The sequence below is a fragment of the Triturus cristatus genome, chromosome 12, assembly GCF_964204655.1.
Source record: "Triturus cristatus chromosome 12, aTriCri1.1, whole genome shotgun sequence".
In the NCBI taxonomy this organism is placed as follows: domain Eukaryota; kingdom Metazoa; phylum Chordata; class Amphibia; order Caudata; family Salamandridae; genus Triturus; species Triturus cristatus.
The window spans coordinates 536890891-536908657 of NC_140595.1; the positions used below are offsets into that span (position 1 = coordinate 536890891).

Genomic DNA, 17767 nt, shown 5'->3' on the forward strand with positions numbered 1-17767 from the left:
CTTTCTTGCTATAACAGTGAACACCAAAGCACAGATCAGAGAAAATGCTCTCCTTAATTCGTTTCCCAGCCTTCCTCTTTCTCTCTTCTGTCGCTGTGTATATTTCTCTGGATAGACAGTGACCTCTGACTCTGATGGTTGAGGGAAATGGTGGGGTGTGAGACATGAGAAGAACAGAGAGATAAACAGAAGGTTATAAAAAGAGAGGTCAAATAGGGGGAGTTAGCAATGAGGTAGAGAGATAAGTGAGGTAAGGAGAGACACAAGGTTCAAATAAAAAGATTAGACAGCCACAAAGAAAAGATACTGAGAGGTGCAAAAAGGAATAGGCAGGTAGAGAAAGAGAGGAAGAGAGATAGGGAAGGTTTTAGTGAAGTGCAGAGAGAGCAGGGTAGAGTTTTTGTTATTGATAGGTAGAAGAGTGGGACACATAGAAGGGTTAGGTCGAGATTGAGGCAGGCAAGTTAAAAAAGAGAGGTGAGGTAGAAAGTTAGAGACAAAACGAGGTAGAGGTAGACAGAGAGTTGAGGTAATGACAGAAGTACAGAGAATGCAGTGAGGCAGATGGGCAACATGAGATGTGGTATAATATATAGATTATGTTAGAAGAGTAGTAAGGCAGAGAGAAAGATATAGAGATGAAAGAAAGAAAGAAAGAAAGAAAGAAAGAAAGAAAGAAAGAAAGAAAGAAAGAAAGAAAGAAAGAAAGAAAGAAAGAAAGAAAGAAAGAAAGAATGCCTGAGAAATGAGTACAACAGAGCAAGATGATGAGGTACTGGAGATAGTAGGAATAATATAAGGGTGGAGACGTACGGTGCAGCGGTGAATGAACATTGAGGTAAATTGAGAGATTAGGTCCTGTGACAGAGGTGAGCTAAAGAGAGATGATGTAGCTAGAGATGTGAGATAGAGAGATAGGTGAGTTACAGAGAAGGTTGAGAGAGAATTCGAGGTAGTTGAGGTACAGAAAGATAGAGTTGAGGTAAAGAGAGATGAGGTTGAGAGTTATCACAAGAATTCGGACTGATCCAAAACCTTTATTGGGGGGGGGTGGGGGGGTAGCCAATTGCCCACTTTGCCCATGTTTTAAACATTTTGGGGAGGAACATAAGAGATATGTAGTACCAGCATTTCATTCCTTTTCGAGTCTGCGAGGGCCCCTGCAGGCAGGGTTCCCTTTCAATTGTTGCTTACCCCTGCCAACGTCAGAACTGCCCCTCCTCTTCGTGCAGTTCAGAAAGCTGCTGAATCCTATTCTATTTAGGGAGTATTACTCTCTTACAACTGTAAGACCTCACCTGTTACCTGCCGCTCTGTAACAACCTTGGATCCAACCCCATGGCTTAAGTCCTTTGCTCTCTGTTGATTCACATTCAGTTGGGTTTGTGATATACAAATACCTTTACATACATATATTACAAACACATGAGGCCATGTAGTCTATCACAGCAGAGTTATTGAAGTTTAAATATTTTGCCCTTCTAGGTTAAGATAAAACCTAGAGTTATTGAAACATGCAGAGCTTGCTTGTCCCTGAATAAAGGTTTCTCCGCCGGGGACCTGTTTTTAGATGGATAGGAAGTCGAGGTTTGTACAGTATGCGACCTGTTCAAGTCTGAACACCAGTAGGACTCACGAGTCCCTTTAACTGTTCTTTTCTGAAGAGAAAGAGTAATTGCAACATCAAGGATTCCTCTTTAGGGGAAGCAAGTGTTCACTCAGGAGGATGACGAATGACGCTTGGAGTTAGATATCCATTCGTATGAGTGGGTTATCCAGTGTGAGGCTTACTCACCTTGACTAGAGCCGGAGAGTGCTGTGACCACGTTTTAGATCTTCCAATTCAACAATAATCTTGTGGATAGTAAAGGTATGGAATACCTGCAAGATGTTGCAACTCTGTATAGGTCGAAAAAGGTTGTTCTCACATTATGGTCTTCAGGTCCTGCAGCTGAGGCACAACATGCCAAAGCAATGACGGAGTTAAAAGCATTGTTTCCAATCCTTCCATATCCACATGTGAGGTGCTGCTCCAGTCTGGGTTTTTAGGTCTCGACTGACCCAGCGCATGCGCTGGTCTGGCGAGACTTATTGAGAGGGCTCCAAAAAGTGCTACCAGGCCAGCCTAGAGCTACAGTGCATGGGAGCGGGCGCGCGCTTTGCTCTTTACCGCGATTACTTTCACTGCTTTGATGTTTGATCGTGATCGCGATCACTTTCACTTTCGCGGCCGCCCGGCTGCTTTGCATAGCCAATAGGTCTCGCTTTTGGGACCTTATAAGTATTTAGTTATGCAACTGTTGCATGGCTAATCACTTATAAGGACCCAAAGGCGAGACCTATTGGCTATGCCAATGCTTGTTTTCTTTGAATTCTGAGAATTGTTGTCATATTTTATAATGGAATAAACTAGACTGCAAGTCTTGTTCCGACAGCACATCATGCATTAACCCAGTAAGATTGGCAGTTTCAATAAAAGGATGATGAAGATGTTTTCTCCTCATCCAGCTCAAAACCTGTACCACAGTGGTCACCACAGGACCCTCCTAAAGAGGATACAGAATGAAGGTGGTTGCAAAAGGGGATGTCAAACATAAAGGACTATTCCTGCATCCACGTCATGTTCATTTTACAGTGATATATTAAAAGATACATGAATTTCCCTCATCCATTCTAGCTGCCAGTAAATTGTGTACATCTCAAACGAACTGTATTTTCTTGGTTAATATAAAGGTTATTACACATAGAATATCGAACCCCCGAGTATTCAGTTATGGCTGATATTTGATGCTTATAATATACTAGTCAAATGACAAAGATGATTTAAACATGATGCACGCACAGATATGTTGTGGTATGAACTAACCATTACTTGTGACCTACTCCTGAGCCCAGAGGTTCTTTCAAAAGCAGGAGTAAAGGCATTGAATATACATGAACTATGCATATGTACATTTATTTAACCTCATGGTAGCTTAAAGCATGGTCAGTCACAGATCTATCCCTGACGCTACTTGCCACCACCGGAGAGTCAATGAAGCGCCTCACACAAGCCACAATTTAAGAGTAGCCAATCAGCACTTCTTAACTTCAGCTAACTCACTGTGCATGTTCCAGTCCTTCATCCTTCTAGAGCCGTCCCACTGGAACTCTCTTCCCCTGGACATTAGGGTCAGCCAATCACTACTTAAAATAATAATATATCATCTCCTCTTGAAGCTCTAGGGCAACAGAAATGAACTATCCTACAAAGATCAAACACAGTTAACGTTTTTTTGTATATACGCCTCAAATGAGGGGGTAACTGCCCTATTATGTTTGCTATTTGTACATAGTTTGTTTTGCATTTAGATGTTTGTTTGCCCTTGTTCTTCTTTTCACACAATGGTTTTCCTACCACATGCCATTAAGAACCACATAGGTTTCTGTAATCGACCCAACCCGTTTACTGTCTAAACTACGGAAGCAAAACTGTGCCTTACGGTGCAACCGCACTGATCGACGCTGCTATGAATGAATAATTAAATCAACATATGGTTTAGTTTAATTATGTCAATTCACAGCCCCAATGAGCCAAGGGAGGGCTGTACAGGTAAACTCAGACGGTGCACTGTGTTAGTTTTTTGTGTTCTGTGTTTATATTTTCCAGCCAGTATTGCTGTCATTTGACCTACATTTTGGGTTTAATAGAATAAAGGAAACACTGAACCCCAAAATGCTCCTCAAGTCTGCCCTACTGCTCCCCTTGCTTTATGGGGAACACTCTGAGAATATTTTAGCTTGATAGCTCAGTGAGTTAATGACGTCAACAAGGCTGACATTTCATACTTTATAGGTTACCCCTAAATACCGTTACTAACACAGAAGAAACACTAAAATACTCCATCAAAATAAAAGTTATTGTTAACTCGTTAGAACCTCAGGTCCAAAGGTCGAAGTGGGCGGGACCCTTGGGCCAGGGCATGCCCAAACTTGTTTTAATTTAGTTAGAACAGTTTCCCTACTTTTTGTTAAAAAATGACGGTGCCAGACGCACCTGCAGGGAAAGGGAGGACGTCTCCTGTTCTGTGAAATGGAGGGAATTGCAAACAGCTAAACATGAAACAAGCCCTCTGAAGCCTAATAGAAATGTAAATGTGCGCAATTAGTTCATCTGCAATTGTAAATTCTGCTTGTCACTTTAAGCTACTGATCAACAAAGATGTAATCTTTTTCGGAGGTATTTATTGTTAGTAGGGGTGGGCGGAATTTGCGAAATCCACTTTCGCACATTATCGCAAAAATGTTAAAAATTATCGCAAACACGCGGAAATATCGCGAAGATGCTTAAGTTTTTTTCCCGCATGTTTGCGAGATTTTCTGCATGGTTGCGTCTCGCCAACTTACCCATGTGGTTGCTCGCGGGCGCGGCCATCTTGTTTTCAGTTGTCTCGCGGTGCATGATCGCGAGAAGAAAGACGTGATCGCGCGACGCATGACGTCACTGCGGGCGCGAACTGTCGCGAGACAGCGCAAATGGCTAAAAACAATACAACATCTCATGGAGAACGCGACCGGATCAAGAAAACTTGTCGGCGAACGCAGGGATTCAGGTAAGGCGATCGCGCGCGCGCGAGAATGTATTATTTTACAGCGCGAGCAAGAAACAAATTATCGTCAAGCTGCGGAATGCGGAAATTTTGACATTTTCGCGCTTTCCGCAGAACGCGAAAATGTCAAATTATCGCAATGTCCGCGAACGGAACAAAATTTTCGGCCAGGCCTAATTGTTAGGGTGTTACTAGCGGATTTCTGAAGTGGGTGCTTTTTATGGACAGTTTAAAAAAAAATTGCAATAGGTACACATTGCCTATTTCTAAAATCTATATTTTGGAAGCACTTTTTATCTTAAACTTAAATGTTTATTGCGCATTTTGTGGCAGCCTATCCTATACTGTGTGTAATGTTAGTTTAAAATAATGACTTTCAACATCACAAGCTGGGTGGGGCCTCATAGCACTGAAAACTATTCCCCACTGCACCAACCAGGATTCAATTATTTGGCTCTCTGGATACACACACAGACATCTGCAATGATCGCATGGGCATGTTCTCCTCCCGGCCTTGCAATACAGCCGGGCGGAGAACATGCTAAGTGCACATGTCTGTTTGGCCGGCCGAATACGGCAGGCCAAACTGTCATGCGCACTTAAGTGCACCAACCACTCCCCTGCTGGCTTTAATGACCGCCCAGCTCACCCCACCCCAAAACTGGCTCAGTACGAAAATAAAAATGATAATTACATTGTGTTGTTATCATTTTATTTTTCCTTTTTTGCACTGCTCAGAGAGCAGTGGGGTGACGCTCCTCAACCTTAGCGGAGGAGCCACTGCTGATTTTATATGCAGTTACCTGAAGGTGAAAGACCAACAAAATTGTTTTTTAAAGCTTTATTTGCAATTTTCATGCGTCATTACAAAGTTAGCATGCATTGCAGCTCACTTTTAGACGTTTGACCCAATCTCTTACCTTCCTCATTTGAAAATTAGGGCGTTTTTTGACCACATGGACAATCATCGTAGAACCCCCTCACCTAGTCCTCTGCAAATACACTGTGTATCTCCATTGGTTGAGTGTGATTCTCTGAAGCACATGTATGCTCTGTATGGCTCCCAGAAGTCTCTTCCATGTGCTTTAGGGTGTATCAGTTCATAATAATCTCACATTCTTGCATTGCAGTGTGCCATATCTTGAAGGCATGTCTCTACCTTGGGAGCATTTTGGGGTCACCCATTGCATTGTCATACATCGTTTAGTCAGTACTAAAGCTGCTAACAAAATAGTTACAGAATATGTTGTTATTTTTATCCATGCATTTGCCCAACCCCTGCACTCAGTGACCCCACCTCTCACAGCACTCAGGATTACAGTTCCCATACTTTTTTTTATTGCACTTCGACCTCTGCTCAGGTCCCCTTACTCTATTACTGGTACTTACGAAGGTCTCACGATGCAATTTATCTTGGTTTCCAGCCAATTTGGACATTCCATTGCAGGAACACCACAAAATCTCTACTGGCACACCAGCGAGGTAGCTAAGAAATTCCTCCTATACAACCAAATGTCATAGGTTGGCATCTCAGCTGGGGCCAGCTAAGCTTTGCATCCCATTGAGTGCCTTAAATAGCACTGGGAATACAGTTTACTTTATTTACACAAGCATTTGCAATGCAGTAGGTCTCTCATTTATTAGAGTTAAAGCTATTGGCGTTGTAAATGTACATCTTTTTACTTATGGGTGTTGTAGTGGATGGATGGATGTGATGGCTAATGTGTGTTTTACATTTAGTCTAAAAAGAAGCGTGTTGATTGTGGGTGCTGGTGTATAGAGCATGTTACTGGGATACAGTCTAAAGCAGTCCTGGTTTTCTTTTAGCAAATCAATACTATGCAGTCCTTAAAGACATGACAAGAATGCTTTATTATATAAAGGGAAATGCCGGGTATGGACATATTGAGTCCAAGAGAACAGGAGTACCATGATAATTTTACTTTAGTATTTAATAACGATAAGCAGTATGATGGTGCTAATCTCACCTGGTCTCTAACACCACGTTGGACGGCTGTCATGAATCTGGTTGGATTAGTGGCATGGATCCACAATGAGCACAATAAAGAGAAAACCAATGCTGTGGTTGACACTAAGGGGCAGATTTAGAAGAAACTGACGCATCTGTAGAGATGCGTCAGTTTCCCTGTGCCAGCCTGCAATACCCTACCGCCACCATGGATGCGCCGTATTTACAATACGGTGCACCATGGCACAAGGATTGACAGATGCGCCCGAAATTCAGATGCATCTGTTGGCCCAAAAGTCACGCATTGCTGGAGTCATGTTGCAAGCACGATGCAACTCAGCAATCCATGTTGAGGCCTACACATATTGTATTGCGTCACTCCTTACGCCTGCTTCAAGCAGGCGTAAGGTTTTGACGCATTGGCGTACTAGAGGTGGGGCGGTGAAATCTCATAGATTTCACTGCGTCACTTTTACAAGGCTTCCCTGCATGGGAACGCCCACCCTGCATACATCATACCTGACGCCCGTATAATGCGACGCATGTCTTTACAACGTGATGCGTCTCCCTAGATGTGTCACATTGTATATTGGCCACATTGTTTACCATGCCACTGTGTCACAAAAGTGATGCAACGGCAGCGCAGAAGTGACGCAAGGGCCTTGTAAATCTGCCCCTAAGAGTTCAAGCAAAACAATTCCAGGGCACAGAAACTGTTCTCGCCAAGCCTTGATTTAAAACTATTCAGAGTCGAAACAACGTTTAACCTGTATACACCGGAAGAAGGTTAGCAATGTAGCTGAAAAACACACAGCCTGATCATGCTACACTTATAAGAAAGACGTCTAGAAAAAAGAAAAAAAGGAACAGAACTCCATTTGAACCGGCAGGGAAATATTACTGATCTAAAACGCCTTTGCTGTTTTATTTTTTGAAGATCCAAATAAAGAAAGTAGGCAAGGCAGGGTGACAAAGTTGGTTTGACATTGAAGATACAGATACAGAGTTGTTGCACGGACCCTGCTGCTGGAAGGTTAGCGGTGGGCTTCCTTGCGCTGGCTTACTGTCTTTGCTTTTAACCTCGACGCTTCTCTTGTTTTTTAACTACGCATGTGTGCTTGCTATTAATTCTTTAGGGGAAGTATTATTGTAGATATACTGTCTATTTTGAATTTGAATATGTGCATGAATTGTTTCAAAAATTAAATCTGTACTCAATGGTCACTGACCTGGGTTGTGTGTAGACACGCACTACTCCTGCCTGATTGAAGGTTGGGGGTTCTTTAATTGGCCGACACGGAAAGCTAGTGTTCAGCTGCAATTTTTTCAATTGGCATAGCTGGAGCAGCCATTTTGAGAGTGTGCACTCTAGCTTCGCGACTCTTTCACATGCTTTTAAACAGAGTCGCTGTGCGGATGCTGCGCAGACGATGCGCAAAATGCATGCCAAGGCAAGCCCGTCTGCGCATATCAGCTCCCCGGAAGCGTCCAGCGCCAGCCACTATGCCAGAGCCAGCCCAAATGACATGCAGCGTCTTTCCTATAGTCTATGCAACTTCATGACCTTGCAACGGCCTCTAGATGTATACCTTTTAGCCTTGATACTCTAGGCCCTCTAGGAAACAAATGCACCTCCTTTAATTTTAGCACCAAGTGTAGCGATCAAGCCTCCTCACATCACTTTGAGCGGTACCCTCCTTTTAAGGCAGAATTGATTAATGCCCACTCCCTCCCGAAGCATGCTAAGAACGTACACGACCTATTATGTGATGAATGTTTTGACGCATTGTTTGTAACGGAGCCGTGGCTTACTGACTCCTCTGTCCTGACATCTGGTCAGCAGTTCCGAAGGGGTTTAAAATTGTAAGGAAAGACAGAAATACGGGCAGAGGGGAAGGGCTCGCTATTATCTTTAAGAATTGGTACACTTTGACCCAGCTGCCCCAAATGGATTGGGAGAGGGTGGAGATGTTAGGGTTCACCCTCTCTCTTTCATCTAAACAATCGATATCCGGGGCTCTTCTATACAGACCTCCTGGCCTCTCTGGAGGGTTTGTATCCTCTCTTTGTGAAGTTTTATCCCCTCTGACCCTTCGATAAGGACATTGTGTCATGTTGGGGGATTTCAACCTACACATGCACTGTGATTGTGTAAAAGAAAGCCAAAACCTCCTTGAGAACCTCACAGCCATGGGCCTTATGCAATTCATCCTGGCCCCTACTCACCTGGCCGCGCACACGCTTGACCAAATATGCACTTCAATACCGCTCAAAGCTGATTTTCCTATTCCTCTGCTCTGGACTGACCACTCAGGTTCAGATGGCCAAAGCTTAGTAATGTCCCTCGTAAGGGAAGCAACTTACACCGTACGGTAAGGGCTTTTCGTAAAATTAAATCGGAATTACTAAGCAACAGGCTCGATGCGGCAAAGCCCTCTCTCACTGGCAATATCAACAAAGATGTAGGCCTGATTGATAACTGGATTGACTCTGCCTGCCGAACATTGGCACCGGAAATCAGCACCCAATAACATTGCTCGAAAGTGCCCAGCCCTTGGTTCACCCCTTCCCTTAAAAAAACTAAATTAGCCTGTAAACGTAAAGAGAGGCTATGGAGGGTAAATTATTGTTCAGAAGCCAAATCTGACTATAAAGTAGAATTAGGGAAGTATTATAAAGAAATTAAATCAGCAAAAAAAGCCTACTTTGAGGCCAAAATCCTAAAGGCACGAAACCATTCCAGAGAAATCTCTAAAATAGTTCAATCTTTTTCTGCGCCCGAAATAGGCTCCAATCAGAAATTTCCATCAGAGGAATGGTGCGAGACTCTCGCCTCGTTCTTTTGTGAAAAAATGGATACCATTCAGGCTAGTCTCCCACCTCTTAGTGTGGGAAATGACATACCAGGTGTCGCTTTAGGGTTGGTGGAAAACCAGGAAGAGTCGGGCCATGACCCTGCCATCAACACTGAAGAATGCTCTCTAAACTCTTTCTCCCCAATCCTCTTGGACGTCTCTATGTTCCCTTAAAATGAATCAAAACAGGTTCCCCGCTAAACCTGTCCCCTCCTTTATTCTTGCCTTGGGGGCAGAGGCTATTAACCCACTCATGAATCAGATACTGAATACTTCCCTCTCGTCAGCCACAGTACCTACCAAATGGAAATAAGCGAAGGTTCTCATGCTGAATAAAAAAGCCAAAGCAGACCCCTCTGACCCATCCAAGTATAGGCCAATCTCCCTCCTTCCCGCCTTCTCTAAACTTCTAGAGAAGCATGTGAACCAGCAGCTATCATCATAACTCGAAAGGAACTGCCTACTACACCCCAGCCAGTTGGGCTTTCGCCCCAATCACAATACTACACAATAGGGCAACCCATTCAACCCCAAGGAATTGGGTATAACGTGTAAACACAAAAATAATCCTTGAGGATTTGTTTTAAAGCTATTAATTATTTAAACAGTCACCGTGGTGAACTTGATTTATACAAAAACTCAGATATGTACAACAAAATACAAAAAAGACATAATTTATTTTTTGTATTATTTTTTATCTGAAATTAATCTTTTCTAGAACATATATTTCATTTCATGCACAAACGTGCACAATATACAAAACAAATTTGAACAATGGCAACATAAACTACTGTCTAAATGAAGAGCCTCAGCAGTAGTTATTGACACTTTTCTTCTGAGATATGTACCATCCACAGTTGGTCATATAACACAAACCATTTGTTTAGATAATGATGTGTATAAACATTCAATGGCTTTTCCTTAATATCAAAACAGTGTCAGATCGTCGACGTTTCGGTCTCCTTATCCACCAGATAATTCCTCGAGACCATCATCAGGACAAAAGTTGCACCATGTATTTCCTTATTCTAACTTTAAGTTTCGTTCTCCTATCTCGTATTTCATAGAAACATAAGGAGCAGCCGCTTAAAACGGTGTTTATATACTTTCGTTACACACCAAGTCAACTTCTCCAGTTCAACTCGCCCAGTGGGCGAGTTGAACTGGAGAAGTTGACTTGGTGTGTAACGAAAGTATATAAACACCGTTTTAAGCGGCTGCTCCTTATGTTTCTATGAAATACGAGATAGGAGAACGAAACTTAAAGTTAGAATAAGGAAATACATGGTGCAACTTTTGTCCTGATGATGGTCTCGAGGAATTATCTGGTGGATAAGGAGACCGAAACGTCGACGATCTGACACTGTTTTGATATTAAGGAAAAGCCATTGAATGTTTATACACATCATTATCTAAACAAATGGTTTGTGTTATATGACCAACTGTGGATGGTACATATCTCAGAAGAAAAGTGTCAATAACTACTGCTGAGGCTCTTCATTTAGACAGTAGTTTATGTTGCCATTGTTCAAATTTGTTTTGTAGATTGTGCACGTTTGTGCATGAAATGAAATATATGTTCTAGAAAAGATTAATTTCAGATAAAAAATAATACAAAAAATAAATTATGTCTTTTTTGTATTTTGTTGTACATATCTGAGTTTTTGTATAAATCAAGTTCACCACGGTGACTGTTTAAATAATTAATAGCTTTAAAACAAATCCTTAAGGATTATTTTTGTCTTCGCCCCAATCACAGCACTGCTGGAGGTAGTTGATTCCATCCAAATTAGACTGGAAGTGGGAGACAGGGCGTTGTTGATCCTGTTAGACCTATCGGCCACATTCAATACAGTCTTGCACCAGATTGTCCTGACACGTCTCCACTCGATTGGCATTGGGAGGTTGGCCTGGAAATGGCTGGCATCTTTCCTCGAGGGAAGGGGACAGGAAGTATGGTGCCACCCCTACTCAGCTTCGTCTCATAAGCTCAAGGTTGGTGTCCCGCAGGGCTCTGCTCTGAGTCCGAGCTCCTTCAATGTCTACCTCACATCTTTGGCTACGTTGGTGGAATTCTTAGGGGCAATAATTGTGTCTTACGCAGATGACACCCAGCTGCTATTCACGTGGAAGAACAATGAGCCCTGCCCTGGCAAGTTAATTAGTACTTGCCGTTTAGCAGTATTTGGGTGGCTATCCGTGAACCAGCTGAAATGTAATTCAGGAAAGATGAAGCTGCATTTCTTTGGCCTGGATGCAGAAACACCACTGTGTCCTTCTGGCCACCAGATGCACCCGTCATCAAAAATCAGGTGGTGAAAAACGTGGGTTTTAAATTTGATAATCAGATACTATTTCATACCCAAGTAAATTCGGTAGTGAGCACTTGCTTTGCCATCCTGCGTCTTCTCTGGACGTTTTTGTTCCTTTTGTCTGTGGCAGCCAGATAACAGGTGATTCAAGCCCTGATTGTAATATGCTGCTCAGCCAGGATGTGTGTGTATGTTGGAATGTTGAAGTTAGAATGTTGTCTTTCGTGCCTCCTGTTATCCTTATTGTTTCTTCCAACTTACTATTTTCTCTTGGCGTTTTCTTTCAATTTTCATATCTTGCCATGTTTTCGCTTAAGTCTTTTACTGTGACTTTTTGTTATACCTTCTTAGAGTTTCTCCCTTTTCATTGTAAAGAAGGGAGATGTTGTAATATGCTGCTCAGCCAGGATGTGTGTGTATGTTGGAATGTTGAAGTTAGAATGTTGGAAGGGTTTGAGTCAGTTGGTCTATGGGCTGAGCAGCGTACAGGCTGCTCCTGGTGGGGCTCGTTATTTATATACTTTCATACCTGTAGCTTCAATCATCAATAAATATACTTGAAGTTACCAACAACGAACGGACATTTCATCATTCATATTTCTAATTATTACACTGATCATATCTCGTCTTGATTATGGGAACAGCCTGTACTTGGGCATGCCCAGGTATCTGATGGAGAGGCCTCAGCTTGTCCAGAATGCAACGACCCGAACTATCTTCGGGCTCCCCTGTGATGCTCACATGTCAATCCATCTGAGGAGTCTCCATTTGCTTCCAGTAAGGAAAAGAATCATCTTTAAGACACTACTTGTGACTCAGAAAACCTTATACGGAATGGGCCCTGGCTACCTAAAACACAGGATCTCGCTCTATGTCCCACGGAGAAATGTCCGTTACTCGAATCTCTTCCTAGCCAATCCCTCTCTTTTCTGGGCCCGTCTCTCTGAAAAAAACTGCCTCTGACCCTCAGAAGCATTATGTCTACGCCCGTGTTCCAGAAAAAGCTGAAAACGTGGCTTTTGTCTAGCCCATAAACCTCCTCCCTTGCCCTACTGCTTCCTTTCGACATTCAGAACCAGGACACTCCTTGGAGTAGCAGTTGCACTTTATAAATACCCCTGCATAGACATAATAAATCAAGCAATTTAGAGCCATGTTTCACCATTTTAGATTACAGAAGTTAGACTTGGAAAGGTACAGATATACCGCTATTAGTGAATTCATATTTTTTGCCCTCGGGTCGTGCACGAGATCCAAGATCCAAGCCAGACCCTTGCCTCGGTTCTCCCTGTTTATTTGTTGACTCGTCCACCTTCAAATGCACTGACTTTATTATGCCTTAAAGCCTCTAGAAATTGGCTAACAGGCTACACAACATGTAAAATAGATACATTAAAATCAATTACCCTCTCCATGCCCCCAACATATGTACATAAAATATATTGTCTACATGGGGGAATATTAGCAAGTGAGCGTATTTGTAAATTTGTATGTGCTACACCATGCACAGCGGCCAATAAGCCCCCGAGAGGCGTAGCTTGGAGCCCCTCCTAACATGTGTGAAAAGCTGGATTCACCTTCTCCATATCTGAATGGTGCTCATGGCATTTCAAAACAAAATGGAAATGGCTTGGCTGTGGTGCTGGGCTTTGCTGGTTTGCCCCTCTTGTCATTAACTCTCTTGGTTTGTTGCCCTTGGTCTCAAAGAGCTGCATGTTGTTGGCAAAATGGGGTTGTGGCTCCCGGGAGTGGGGTTGCTGCTCTGATACTGGCTGCTCTGATGTGGCTGCAGTTGAATGAAATATGCCAGAAATATGAGCCGGCGGGTGCAATCTAATCTACTGCCAAGGTGGTGGTCTGGCCATCGCTGTACAGACGGGACTATGCGGTTCTGGTATTTTGGGCTCCTATGATGTTTTCTAATGTGGGGGAGGAGAACATCACAGCTGATTGAAGCCCCAGCCTTTGATCTGCTGTGCGATTCACCCATGAAACATTTTGGCGGGACAGTGGGGTGCTGCGACAGCACCCTGGAGCCAGTGGTGCCATTTCAAATCAAACTTAACAAAAACAATGGAGAAATATGAAGGCTTAACACAATCCATTGCTCTCAAACTTAATGAAAACAACTGAAGAATAAACCAGCGGGTGAAAGCAGTGGAGAAAACGAGCAATGGGGCTGACGGGACAGATGGGCAAAATGCGAATAGATAGTACTTGCATTGCATCAGTGGAGGGGCACTATTCAAGTTGAATGAATCTGTACTTGAGCAGTGCTGCTCAGAGAGAAATGGAAGGGATATATTGGGTGCACAAACAAATCGGGACACAGCAAATAAGAGCGACGCAGGACTGAACCAATGGAAAGCAGCAGGAGGGATTACACTCCGTATAGTCATTACAGCATGTCTTCCAGACAGAGCATGCCAGCTGCTTAGGCTCGACCTAACAAGTGCCTCATGGGCATTAGCCATGAAGGTGTCCCTTGCACGCACGGATGCATGCACACCAGGTAACTCTTGCACACATACACCGAACAAGGCCTTCATGGGCATCCGTAGTGCAAGCCTCTCTCAGGCATATGGAATCGCAGTGATCAGGAGTAAAACTTCTCTCACCTACAGGTCGAGCAAGGGCAGCAGCAGTGCAAGAGCCCCAATCACACCCACTGAACAGGCAGGGTTCAGGTAGATGAAGTTCAAGTTTCAATACAGCATTGGTAGAAACAGTGCAGTATTCACAGACAAACACAGCGGTATCTCTCGCGCAGCAACACAGCAACGTTACCTCGTACTGAGCAGGTCCAGTCTGTGAAACAGCAATACCAGAGTTCAGAAAGTATGCTTATTGCAAAGGAAGCAGCAACTTGGCCTCTTCCCGTAAAAGAGTCACTCATGTAGAGGTGCAGGCTCGAGGTGGTGGGACTCACAGCGGACCCTATATCGAAAGGCAGATCCAGCTAGACCGCAAATGGCCTGATCTGCTGAGGTAGTGACAGCAACTGTAGGAACTGGCATAGGCCTGAGAGAGCTGTGCAAGTGGCTCGACTCAATATGGTGGGCACATGATGGTTGTTCTGAAAGGGTCTCCAGTTGGCAGGATAGGCAGACGGTGGGGTGCAGCTGTGAAACTGAGGTGGGGACTTGTGAGAGCAAGTGAGGGTCTGGGATGGAGAACTTTATTGTCTGAAATGGAGCATTATCGACACAGGCAGGGGCCGTGGTCCAGCCATGTAGGTGTGTTTCTCATTGGCAGCAGGAGGCAGGGGCGTGGTTTCTACTGGTGCAGCTGGTACAGTAGCACCGGAGCCCATAGGCCTGAGGGGCCCATTGAAGCCTGGATATTTCACAGTCAGTACAAACAGCGGCTATGGGGGCTATTTCCTTCCTTGTACTAGGGCCCATAACACACTGGCTATGCCATTGGCAGATGGTAGGGCATATAATGTGACATGCTCCTCACACAGGTACAAGCTGATGGCCATTTTTAACAGTAAAATAAGAAATGAATTATGTGCAGGATGGCTCGCAAAAGTGCAGAAGCAAGCGGCCCCGTAACTGTGCAATTGATGGGCCCCTGCAAAAGTAATTAAAAAAAATAAAAAAATAATCCTGGTTCTGGTGCGTCGCACGGGAAATGATCGGACCGGTGGAGCTAAGAGAAGATAGAAAGACACCAGAGTGGGAAGGCGAGACGAGGACAAGAGCAACAACAACAGCGGCTCGCATGGAATCCTAAAAGGGAAATAAACAAGAACTGGCAAAGCCAATTGGTTCTGGCACTCTCAGAGGCATTGGCACTGGTGTTGTCATTGTCTTTTAGCCATGGGTAGCTATAGTGCCTCTAACAGTTAACCTTTGGACTATGTTTCAAGCTGCTCAAAAACTGGCCGGATAGGAAACAGTAAGGGCTTAATTGAATTCAAAATTAATAGCAGATAATAAATAGATAGACAAATAAAAGATAGATAGATACATAAATAGATAGAAAATAGATAGTTACACAAAATGTAGCTAAAAGATAGATACATAAAAGATAGATACAAATAGATAGCTACATAAAATATAGATAAAAGATTGACAGATACATAAAAGACAGAGAGATAAAAATATAGATAAAAGAAAGACAAAAGATAGATCGTTAGATAGACAGACATATAGCTAGCTAGATAGCTAGATAAATAGATAGATAGATAGATAGATAGATAGATAGATAGATAGATAGATAGATAGATAGATAGATAGATAGATAGATAGATAGATAGATAGATAGATAGATAGATAGATAGATAGATAGATAGATAGATAGATAGATAGATAGATAGATAGATAAAAGCCGGCACAGATTTTGGATTCGAGAGGGAGGCAGGTTTTATCAACAGCCAGCCTTCCCTAAGGGAATGTCTGAAGTCCTTCCCCGCTGTCCTTTCGTTCTGCACTTAAAGTAACAGGTTGTTTTGATCATTTCTTGATCATTGTAGTCTTTATACCCGTTGCTCTAAAGACTTGTCTCTCAGTTTCCTCCTGATATTAAGTGGGGTCTGGAGCTGGCAAAAGTTGGGGCACGGGTACAACTGCCTAATACCAAATCCAAGTATAAGTTGGTTGTGAGAGTCTCTTAATGTTAGATGCATCCCTGCCTTAACTTGAAACCCTTTCATGGAGATCTTTTCATTCGACTCCTAGTGAGTGAACTATACTGCTGAGAATAAAGTAGAGGAATCAATCCTCTTCATTCAGCATCCCCCCAAATCTGCCAAGTTGCAGGGAAAAAGCCCACGAACGATTACTCAATGCTGTGACACACTTAAAAGAAGTTTACTCCATTCAGATGATCGAGCAATTTAAATTATTCAAAGCCTCTTGGTGATCGAGACAGCCAAGCTAGTAAAATACAAATATTGCTATTAAGCACGGACCTTTGGGAGATAACCCCTTAAAACTTTGCTTCAAAAGCGTGGGTACATGAAAAGCTGGCAGGTTTACCCAGGAAAGACTGGTAGAAGTCCTGTATCAGTATCCTTAGGAAAGTGGTTGGCGTTTTGTAAAGAGCTCAGTCCTTCCTCGCGATATAGACTGAAACTAGACTGCTACCCCTGTTACTGGGCACAGTCATTGTACACATAAGGCAAAAACAAAGTCCATTTCGCGTTTTGAACGAAAGAATTCCCACAGCATATACAGTGGTCGCTCTAGACATCTTGCTCATTAAAGTGTTTACAAATTAAGGGCTTAAGGTTGTGAGCCAGTCCTACAATACAAAACGCACACGGGGGGAAAGGTTTTGTTAAAAGCAGACGATCTTTGATTTGGTTCAATGCTACATGTATTTAGTGAAAACAAAACCGTAACACGCATAGAGACACTCTACTAAAACTAACAACAGAGAGAAAAGGCTAAACTCGGACACCATGGGCTTTACTCTGCAGCATTTGATCAAACAAAATATATTTTAGTCGATCAATGAAAATAAATCAGGTTCCACTGGAACACTTAACGAGGACCTTCCATCCCCTTCACAGGGTCGCGCGCCCGCTGCCACTCCTCCTGGAGGTGGCGCACAGGTGTTTTCGGAGGGCCTTGTTCCTCACGCGTGCTGTTATCCCGTATGCGCCGGCGATACCACTTGAGGGCTCCCCTGGTGGAGGGGGGGTGCTCACGGCTCACATGCTAGCGGACTGGTGGGGGGCCGATGTGCGCACGTTGGGAGACCTCTACCGGGAGGGTGAGCTGGTGCCATACGAGACCCTGGTATCGGAGGACGGGCTCCCGCCCGGGGGGTTCCTGCAACACCGCTCGCTGCTGGCGGGCATGACTGCCCAGTGGGGGGATATGACCTCGGAACCCGCCCTGCATCTGACCATGCAATACCTGCATGTCATGGGGAGTGGAGGGCACTTGATACGCTGGTTCGCAGCCTCACTGAGGGAACTAACGTCCGTCAGCCTGGACCGCCTCCGCGCTAAGTGGGATCTGGACCTGGGTAGACCGCTAGAGAACAAGGAGTGGGAAAGGATACTCAAGGGCCCAGTGCGTATACCCC

General features: G+C 43.7%; 1 protein-coding gene and 1 long non-coding RNA gene across 5 annotated transcripts in view; one reads left to right on the top strand and one right to left on the bottom strand.

Moving 5' to 3' along the window:
• Positions 1-17767, bottom strand: part of LOC146776235 (uncharacterized) — a 616314-nt gene that overhangs the window by 250213 nt on the left and 348334 nt on the right. The gene's annotated exons all lie outside the window — the stretch shown is intronic.
• The window catches only part of LOC146776236 (5-hydroxytryptamine receptor 3A-like), a 395550-nt gene that overhangs the window by 54089 nt on the left and 323694 nt on the right, over positions 1-17767 (top strand). The window lies entirely within an intron of this gene.